The sequence below is a fragment of the Pezoporus flaviventris genome, unplaced genomic scaffold, assembly GCF_033815535.1.
Source record: "Pezoporus flaviventris isolate CSIRO_AGI_PZ_B2104156 unplaced genomic scaffold, CSIRO_AGI_Pfla_v1 ptg000149l, whole genome shotgun sequence".
NCBI classification, from domain to species: Eukaryota; Metazoa; Chordata; class Aves; order Psittaciformes; family Psittacidae; genus Pezoporus; species Pezoporus flaviventris.
In genome coordinates, this window is record NW_026892697.1 from 284,475 (window position 1) to 294,321 (window position 9,847).

Below are 9,847 nucleotides of genomic sequence, written 5' to 3' on the forward strand. Positions count from 1 at the left end.
AGAGCCAGGTCAGGATACACCCAACAGGTTTTAAAATTAATGGCACCAGAAGGTCTTATTTGAACAATACCAGCCCAAAATCGTTGCCTTTAAGAGTTTTATCCAGCCTTCAAACATCCGCAAAGGTAGTTTTTTAGTACATAGCAGTATGTACTGTCTCATATCCGTATTCAAAAACAAGATTACCTCTTGGGAAGCACTCTCAGATGCGTTCAACCCTCAGTGTAGTTACAATCCAGCTCTCCTTTATCTCAGTTCATGCTGCTACTTAGAATGAAAATATAAAAGCACAACTTCCTTTTCATTTTGATGCAGCTGCCTTTACTTTTCAATCAGAAATACTTCCCTTACTGTGCTCCCAAAGATAAGAGAGGGCTGCAGGGCCTTCCAGGAAAGGACAGAAGTCACCACTTTACTCCCCGAAAGCCTTAGTAGGGAATGACCCTGGCTATTCCTGCCTAGAACTTAATGCTCTGTAACAAAAGATGGGTTTCCAACCCCCTGCAGGTTACCAGGATGGATCCACCAGTAGCCCAGGAACTTGGTTACTGTATAGGCATCCTCACCCATTTAATTCAGCATCAGAGAGCACCTAAAGAAGCCCAGCTGCTCCCCTGGGATTATTTAGGTGGTGATGGGTGTGATTTACATACATCAACAGCAAGGAATTAAATCCTTCACCTCCATGGGATAAAGGTTGAGACCTTACCTGTTTTGAGATCTGATGTGTTTTCGTTTGTTTCATTATAAAATCTGGGATGGCTTTGTCAGGAGTAAAGATGTGCAATGGGGACACTTTCTGAGAGGGATCTGTGGATCTAGAGGAAACAACTGATGGAGAAAGGAATCATTTAAAACACCATGAATTAGCACTTCAAATTGTGTATGGATAGCACAGAATATTTAAGGGAAAAAACATTTAAAAGGCAGCGTGAATTTGATATCCTCAACAACAGAAGGACATGGATAAAGAGCAGAGGAGGCCATGAGGATGATTAGGGGCTGAAGCAGCTCCTGTATGAAGCCAGGCTGAGAACATTGGGGCTGTGCAGCATGGAGAAAAGAAGCGGTGTGGAGACCTCAGAGCAGCTTCCAGTGTCTGAAGGGGGCTACAAGGATGCTGGAGAGGGACTCTTCATCAGGGACTGGAGTGACAAGACAAGGAGTGATGGGTTCAAAGTGAAACAGGGGGAGTTCAGGTTGGATGTAAAGCAGAAGCTGTTCCCTGTGAGGGTGCTGAGGCGCTGGCACAGGGTGCCCAGAGAAGCTGTGGCTGCCCCATGCCTGGCAATGTTCTAGGTCAGGTTGTACACAGGGTCTTGGATGACATGGTCTAGTGTGTAGTGTCCCTGACCATGGCAGGGGGTTGGAACCAAGCTCCTTTCCAACCTAAACCACTCTATGATTCTACAATAATCTACATTTCATACAACCTGAAGCCTCAGCCAAGAACTGCATTAGGAAATGTGGGTTTTAAAGCATCATTTCTAAATGTGAGGGGACTTTGTTTGAAGCTTTTAAACTATCTGACATTGCTTTAACAGGGTCAGGAAATAAACTGTCTACATAGGATCAGCCAACTGTAGAGGCAACATGATGGGCTTAGTTTATTTATCTATTATTTCTCAGTTTCTTGGGTAAGAACAAGCCACTTGGCTACCCAAAGCTTCCCAGCACGTAAGAAAAAGTTTTTATCTTAAAGAAAAAGGAGTGGCTATTCCCAGCAACGTCCAATAGATGGTGGTGTTGTATAAGAAATCCTGATCCATGAGTTTCTAGCCACTTATTTCAAAACTACTGCCTTTTGATACCTACAGGGACTCCTGTGACCATTTTGCACCTCTTGGAGGTGACCACAGAGAGCAAAGGTACCAAGAAGGAACAAAAATCACATAGGAAAAGGAATTACCTTCGATTTTCCGGCTGTTTCAGAGTGTTGGTGTGTTTCCATGTTTGCTTTGGGTTTCTTTAATCCCCATTGCCTCAAACCAAAGTGCAACTCTCCTGCAGCAAACTCTACTGATAACATTCTTGCCTTTGTTTTTAACAAACCACTCTGGGTATAAATTAGAAAACTCCTTAGAGCTTCTCTTAAAGGCGTTGAGAAAGGCAGAACTTGAGGAGGAAAACTGAAAGGGTGAAGTTCTACAGCTGCCGGAATAGAGGTGGCAAAGCCCAATTTGACTGTGATTTAACTCAGCAGCCTGGTTCCAAACACAGACCTGTTGTAGAATTTGCATTTCACTCACTTGGCTCACGCACAATATCCCATTGCTCCATAACTGCATTAAAAGATCAGTTCATCCATTTAGATCTTGGGTTTCCATCCTTCCTGGGAAAAGCCCACAGCAGATGGACCCTCCCCACCCACTGAGAATCCAACTAAACTGAGGCAAGGAAAATCAGTATCGTGGGTGTTGGTGTTGACATTTAACATAAGAATATATTGTGTTATATATAAATATATAGTTTAGGACGCATTTAATATTGTGTTTTTGTATATATAGACACATATACATATATGTTTATGTGTATAATTTGCCAGTCATAGGAACAGAGACCTCCTAGATGTCCTTTCTGAGCAATAACTGTGTCCTGCTGGTCATAGTCACATCAGTGACTAGTCATGGCCGCATCAGGTTGCTCCTGGCCTCATTCAGGCAGCTTCTGAACATGGCCATGGGTGGAGGCTCCACAGCCTCTGGAACAAAGCCTCATGTTACCCACATCCCTGGATCAGGGTTTTCAAAGCCTCACGGTGATTCTTTCTGCAGTTCTCCACAGAGCATCCTTCATCTCTTTGTTCCTCAAGCTGTAGATGAGGGGGTTGAGCATGGGGATCACCATCGTGTAGAAAACAGAGACCACTTTGTCAGTGTTCAGGAAGTAACTAGAGCTAGGGCGTAAATACATGAAGATGGTTGTTCCATACAACATGGTCACCACAATCAGGTGGGACATGCAGGTGGAAAAGGCTTTTTTCCTGCCCTCAGCATTACGGACCCTCAGGATGGCAAAGAAGATGAAGAGGTAGGAGACCAGAATGGCAGAGATGGTGCTGAGCTCAATGACACCAGCCAAGGAGAAGAGGATCATCTCACTGATGTACGTGCTGGCACAGGGCAGAGCCAGGAGAGGAGGAACATCACAGAAGAAGTGGTTGATGACATTGGAGCTGCAGAAGGGAAGCCTGATGATGAAGGTCATCTGAATGATGGAGTTCAGGACACCCCCAATATAGCACCCAACCACCAGCCCCACACATAACCTCTGAGTCATGACAGAGGAGTAGAGCAAGGGGGTTGCAGATGGCCACATACCGGTCATAGGCCATGACAGCCAGCAGGAAAAACTCAGTTGTCACAAAGACGATGTAGAAGAACGCTTGACCCATAGAGCCAGCAAAGGAAATGGTCTTCTTCTCCAATAGGAAGTTGACCAAAGTCCTGGGGGCTACCACAGAGGAGAAGCAGATGTGAACAATGGAGAGGCTGCCCAGGAAGAAGTACATGGATGTGTGGAGCTGTGGGTGACCTCGGATGGCTACAGTTATCCCTGTGTTGCCCAGAAGGGTGACGGTGTCGATGAGCAGCAGCAGCACAAAAAGGGCTGCCTTCATCTCCAATTGGTCACTGAGACCCTTGAGGATGAACTCTGCTGCTGAGGTGTGATTCTGCTCTGCCATTCAGGGCTTTTGTATCTGGCAAGGAAGGAAAAAAGTCTGGAAAACAAAGGACAGTGTTAACCATGCCTTTATTTGAACTGGAATGGGATAACTTGACAATTAGCACCCTGTGCATCAAGGGATCCCCACTATTCATTTCCAGGGAGCTAGAGTGGAATGGACTGCTCTGTGGCCATTTGCTCCAAGCTTGCCCACACAGGCTGGTGGAAAATCTCTTCTAATTGTTGTCACAAAGATCTCTAACCTGTAACAACATTCAGCAGCCTCCAGGGACAGGAAAAGCAGAGATCCAAGCAAGCACAAGTTGTTCTTCACAAGCCCTTTTGAAGAATCAAGGGGCAGGTGAGAAGGTGCAGCCAAAGGGCAGTCTATGTCAATTATCTTAAACACCTGCTGCAAGCAGCTTAGGTAATTACCTCTGGACGGATGCCTGGAGAAGACAGCTGGGATTATAGAAGATGAAGGCTGACCCAAGCCTCCAAGCACTAAATGAGCCTGAAAGGCTACTGATGGTTAGGAACACAGGGGTCTATCTAGGACCAACTTGTCAGAACATGACTGATGGTCCATTAGACCTTTTTACTGTGCTCCAGGTACTTCCAGAGTGTTTCAGCTACCCATTCTTGACTCCTTTTTGCACAGAGACAAGTCATTCCACTGCTCCACCTCTATTGCAAGACCAAACCCATTCCACTACAACCTCTTTTGAAAAGGGATGATGGTAATCCAGTTCTTTCTATAACATTTTTGGAGGGGTGTAGCAGCAAATTGATAGTATATTCATGGTAACTTCAGTGTCGTTTGCCTCTGCTCAACACACTCAATAGACACCAGATTTTTCCAGTGCCTGGAACTTTTTTGGGTGTTACAATTCACACTGTTTCTTTCAGTATAGCTGAGTTTTCCCTTTAAATACTAGAAGCCCATGCTTTGAGATCAGACTGACAGCATGAACAGAGTCATATTTGGATCAGATTTGATCCATAAGTGGGATTTATTCATCCATCAGTTGCCAACAGCATTAAGCATTGGTATATGAGCTAACTGCCAAGAGTCTCTTTGCAGTCAGGAGAAATGAAGGCGGTGGCTCAGCTGTTCAGACGTGGGTGTCCAGGACTATCAGAGACTTACCATGCATCCCTCTGGCTACCCTAAAGGACACAAGCCATGCCTGCCAGACCTGTGTCCATACATCCTATGATATCTCAGGGGGAATTGGATGGATCAATAGAGTCTGTGTAGCCCAAAGGAGGATTTGCCATGTCCAGAGAAGACCCACACATGGTCCCATGACAGACTAAGTTCTCCATCAGAACCAGAGAACACCAGGGTGGAAGGGACCTCAAGGATCATCTGGTCCAACCTTTCTAGGCAAAGCCTGATCTAAGCTAGATGTTCCAGCACCTTCTCCAGCTGAAGCTTAAGTGTCCAATGGTAGGGAATCCACCACTTCCCTGGGGAGACTGTCACTGAGCTACTGATTTGTATCACTGAGAGCCTAGAGGACTGGCTGAGAGATGGACAAATGAGATGGGTTTGGGCTCACCTTGCTCCACATCAGCGTGACATACAGACCAACACATGAGCTATAGGTGTCCCAGGTTATCTTCCAGTCTGTGAACTCCAGTGGTGCCATTCAGTTGGCCAAAGGAATGGCTGAGAAATGCTGCAGGACTCACTGGAACCCATGAGCTTCTGGAGGAAAGCATCAATGTCACCAGCACAACCAGCAACAATTTGCACCAACAAACCCAAATATGGATGGAGAAGAGCAATGCAGACAGCTGTGTTGACCCCTGGTTGGGTTTAGCTTCTACAAATGGCAATATTTTAACAGCAAGGTTTATATTTGGGGAGTTTCTGTGCCAACACTTTCACCAGTGGTTCCTGTTTGTTCCCACTGTATCACCAATCCTTCAGGTACAGCTCAAAACACCCTCCCCTTCCCTGAAAAGGTGAATAAAAACACATATTCCAGTTATTGCCAGAATAAACTTATTTTGCTTCTTACAACAGCATGACAAGGAGGAAAAACAACTTGTAGAAAGCAGGTAGACAGTCTTCAGGTTATTAGGTCTAAACCTTCAAAGTGTTTATCACTAAATTCCTTGTCTTGTATCAGCTCTGTTGTGTCTAAGGATGTTTTGAGCCTAATAATTTTCCTCTTATAATGAAGGTGGTAATGGAAAGGGGGAGTTTCAAATAAAAAATACATTGAAGTTACGTAGAACTGAAATCTAACCTAAGGAAGTACCATGACCCATAGGCTGGGTGGGCCTTATCCACCTGAAATTCAGATGTCCTGAAGTTAAATATATCAGAATCATGATATACATTCTATATGCAGCTGATATCTTTATATATCTTTATTATATCTTTATGCACCATCATTCACTTGAGCCATTTGAGTTCCTTCTAAGGAGGGAGACTGAGATCAGATATAATGTCTACTTATTAAACTTCACTTTTGGCCAGTTAAATCCCACAACTAATGCTCTTGTGGATACAGAGAACTACATGCTTAGAGAAAAAAAAAAAAAAGAGAATAACAGTAAAAATGTGTTTTATTGCAACTAATGCAGCATGGCTTTAATGTACATTAAGTTTGAATATATGTACTAAACAATTCCACTCAACAGCACATTTAGGAACCATCACTGTACAATCCTTTGCTCTGTATATTAACAAAGTCATTTGAAGTATTTCTTCACTATAAAAAGCACTTTGAAGGATTAAAGCGCAGCAGGGAAATCTTCAAATACCTTTGAACATTCTTTGATGGGTCGTTGATCAGGGAAGAAAATTCCGAGAAGCTCCTCTCCAGCTTCCCTGTTTCCTGCAGCTTTAGGGAACTTTTCTTCCGCCTCTCTCCTCCAAGCCTCCTTGGTCTGCTCTGTGTGTTCTCCTGCATGCTCCCATCTGTCATGGGGATTACCTGGAAGCACTGAAATTCACCTTAAGTCCAGAGAACACATCTCATGGCTGGAAGAGGTACAGCACTTGGTAGAGTGTCCACCATACTGGTGAATGATGTCCCAGCTGTAAGAGACCACAAGTGGGCTCTTGAAAAGACAGCTGAGAAACTAGTCCAAGTCCTCAGCAGAAATCTCATAAATGGGTTAGTTTAACAGGACCGAGCCTTGTCATCATATTTCCCTTCAAGAAAGAAGCGATTTGGGGTTGCTTAAGCAATGGCAGGTACATAGGAAAACCCAACACATTCTTGTCTTCAAATATTCAGGAACAAGTTGGACACTTTAGCATGTTTCATCACAAATCAACCTTTGGTGGCTCTTCAGTGAGTATGTGTTTCTCCTGTTATGAAATACACTATCAAGAGGCAAATGTATAGCAAATTACTCCCACATCGATAAAGCTGGTCTACAAAATGAACAATAATATACAGAAGTATTATCACAGCTTCTCTCCAACCTCAAAAAGACTCAAAAACACCAAACCCACTCCCATCATTAAGTGTCAAACCATTTACGACTTTGGCAGGGAAATAATCGTTCTCCCCACTGTTCTCTTCAGAGCACTCTTTGTCTCCTTGTTCCTCAGACTGTAGATGAAAGGGTTCAACACTGGGGTCACCGTGGTGTAAAAGACAGAAACTATTTTGTCCCTGCCCACGTTGTAGCTGGAGCTGGGCCATAGGTACATGAAGATAAGGGTCCCATAGAAGATGGTGACAGCCACTAGGTGGGATGCACAGGTACCAAAAGCTTTGCCCAGCACAGAGCCTGTCCTCATGACGGTGAAGAGGATGTGGCCATAGGAGATGAGGATGACTGATATTGTGGTGACCTCACTGAAGCCCCCAAAATCAAACAGCAACACTTGGTTGAGGGAAGTATCAGAGCAAGCCAACTTTGAGAGCGGTGGCCCATCGCAGAAGAAGTGGTCAATGACATTGGGGCCACAGAAAGACACCCTTAATGCAAAGCCTGTGAAGACGGCTGAATTAAAAAGCCCAACTGCATAGGACCCAGCTAAGAGGGAAACACAGACCTTCTTGGACATGAGGATGAGTTAATGCAAGGGGTTGCAGATGGCAACATATCGGTCATACGCCATCCCAGCCAGGAGGTAGCACTCTGTGATTGCAAAAGCAGCATAAAAATAGAGCTGCAGGAAGCAGCCAGCAAAAGAAATAGTCTTCCTTTCAGACAAGAGGTTCAGCAGCATTTTGGGTGTCACCACGGAGGAGTAGCACAGATCCAAGAAGGACAAGTGGCTGAGGAAGAGGTACATGGGGCTCTGAAGCTGGGAATCGAGCCAGACTGCAGCAACGATGCCAAGGTTTCCTATCACGGTGGTGACATAAATGAGCAGGAAAAGCACAAAGAGGGTAACCTGGAAGTCGAGGCAATCTGTGAACCCCTTGAAAACAAACTCTGTCACCGTAGTCCAGTTTTCCCAGGCCATCAGTGTCCAAGAGGCTCCCAGTTCCCAGGCAGCAGGGTGGTTTCTGTGGCTTGGTTATGATGGCTTAATCCCTTGCTGAACTATTAGTGGGGTTTAATCCTGTACTCTGTAGATAATGAAGACATTCTCTAATGAAACACAGCCAGGCACCTTGGCAGGATGCTTAGGTGGTGCACAACCACCTGCCCATGCAGGGAGTCACTGCTATTGACTACTGGTATGTGCCTACCTCTTATTCCTTTCTCCAAGGAAATCATTCAAAGACAGAACCTACACCTTATCATTGCTTAGGGGAACTAGAAAGGCCACAATGCAGACAAATAGAGCATATCCTATTGAAATTGTCTATGCTGATCTCTTAAATAGGATAAAATACATCCCCAAAAAGGATTGTGTCAGGAGAGGGGGTAAATACATAAGATATTAGGCATTTCTTATGTACATGTTTATATTTGTCCCTGTATAACCATTACCACTAAGCAAGGAGATGTTTGCAAAGAGAAAAGGCAATTTAAGCTCCTGTGACAATCACTGCTACATTCCTTCGGCATTGCCTCTAAGCAGATCTTCCTTGCCCATTTGCATGACTATTACACAGAAACATCTCTGTCTTGATAGTATTTTTCCACCTCCCAGCTTGCTTTATATACCAGAGCTTCAGAGAAGAAAATTTGTGATTCTATGATGCTGTGCTTCACCATTCCATGAAATCCTCCAAGTCTCCATTCCTTCCCTGTTTAGTTCTACATGGTGTTGCCTGTCCATGTATGGCTGTGTCTCCCAGAGGCTCCTGTCTTCACTATTTATTGCTTTCCAGCTTAGATGGTTGACATAAGCTGCCAGCAGTCTCATTGGGCACATCACCCCATTCCAGTCTTGTTTTCTCTCCCCTTTAAATATAATTGGAAAGTTGCCTAAGGGACTTCACAAGTCAGGCATCTGGAGCTATTACTGCCTCAACCCCTGAGATGGGCTGTCTTCTGGGAGCCAGAATGCACTGAAATCAGAAATTGCTGTGAGGTTATTGACAAAGAGCATCTCTTAGTGATGACATCTCAGCACCTTGTAACTACAGAAACCCTCAAGCTGGACAGCTTTATGAGCTTTTACTAAGACTGAGAACCCATTACCAAACCACAGTGTTACTCACCTACTCAAAAACATTATTCTACAATTATATTTGGAAAATGGAGGTGATAATAATGACTGGAGAATAACACTCGAGTATAAAGTTCAATTGATCACTCTAATTCCCTCACTGAATAGACTATCTCCTATTGCGCCCATGCAGGGATATGGTCTGGATGGAGAGGGACTGCCAGAGCAGTGAGCAGCGGCTGGGCTGTTGGGGACAGAGGGTAATGTGTTCTACTCTGCAGGAACATGGGGAGTGCCATAGGGGTTTGTCTCTTCAATCTATCAAAATTGAACCAAAGGAGAACACCACTGTGTGCAGGGACCATCCCACGGTACCTGAGCAAGAGAAACAGAGCAGGAACAGAGACCTAGGCCAAGTTCAGCCAAGATTCCAGAGCATCAAGCAAGTTAGGGACTATGAGGCAGGTCCAAATCCAAGCCAACACAGGTCAAGTCAATCCCCTGGTCAGGTTTAGGTCCAGCAATTGCTAGGAAAGTCCATAAGAAACCTCAGATCACCCTCAAAGTATTCCATAGATGTGCACAACTCCTGCTAAAATGGAAACAAAAACTCAAATATAGTCCAACCACCTTGGG

General features: G+C 44.6%; 2 pseudogenes; both read right to left on the reverse strand.

The window, feature by feature from the left end:
- Positions 1-2,745: 2,745 nt before the first annotated feature.
- LOC133283026 (olfactory receptor 5J3-like) lies at positions 2,746-3,685 on the reverse strand (annotated as a pseudogene).
- A 3,486-nt stretch (positions 3,686-7,171) lies between these two features.
- On the reverse strand, positions 7,172-8,113 carry LOC133283043 (olfactory receptor 5F1-like; annotated as a pseudogene).
- Positions 8,114-9,847: the final 1,734 nt, after the last annotated feature.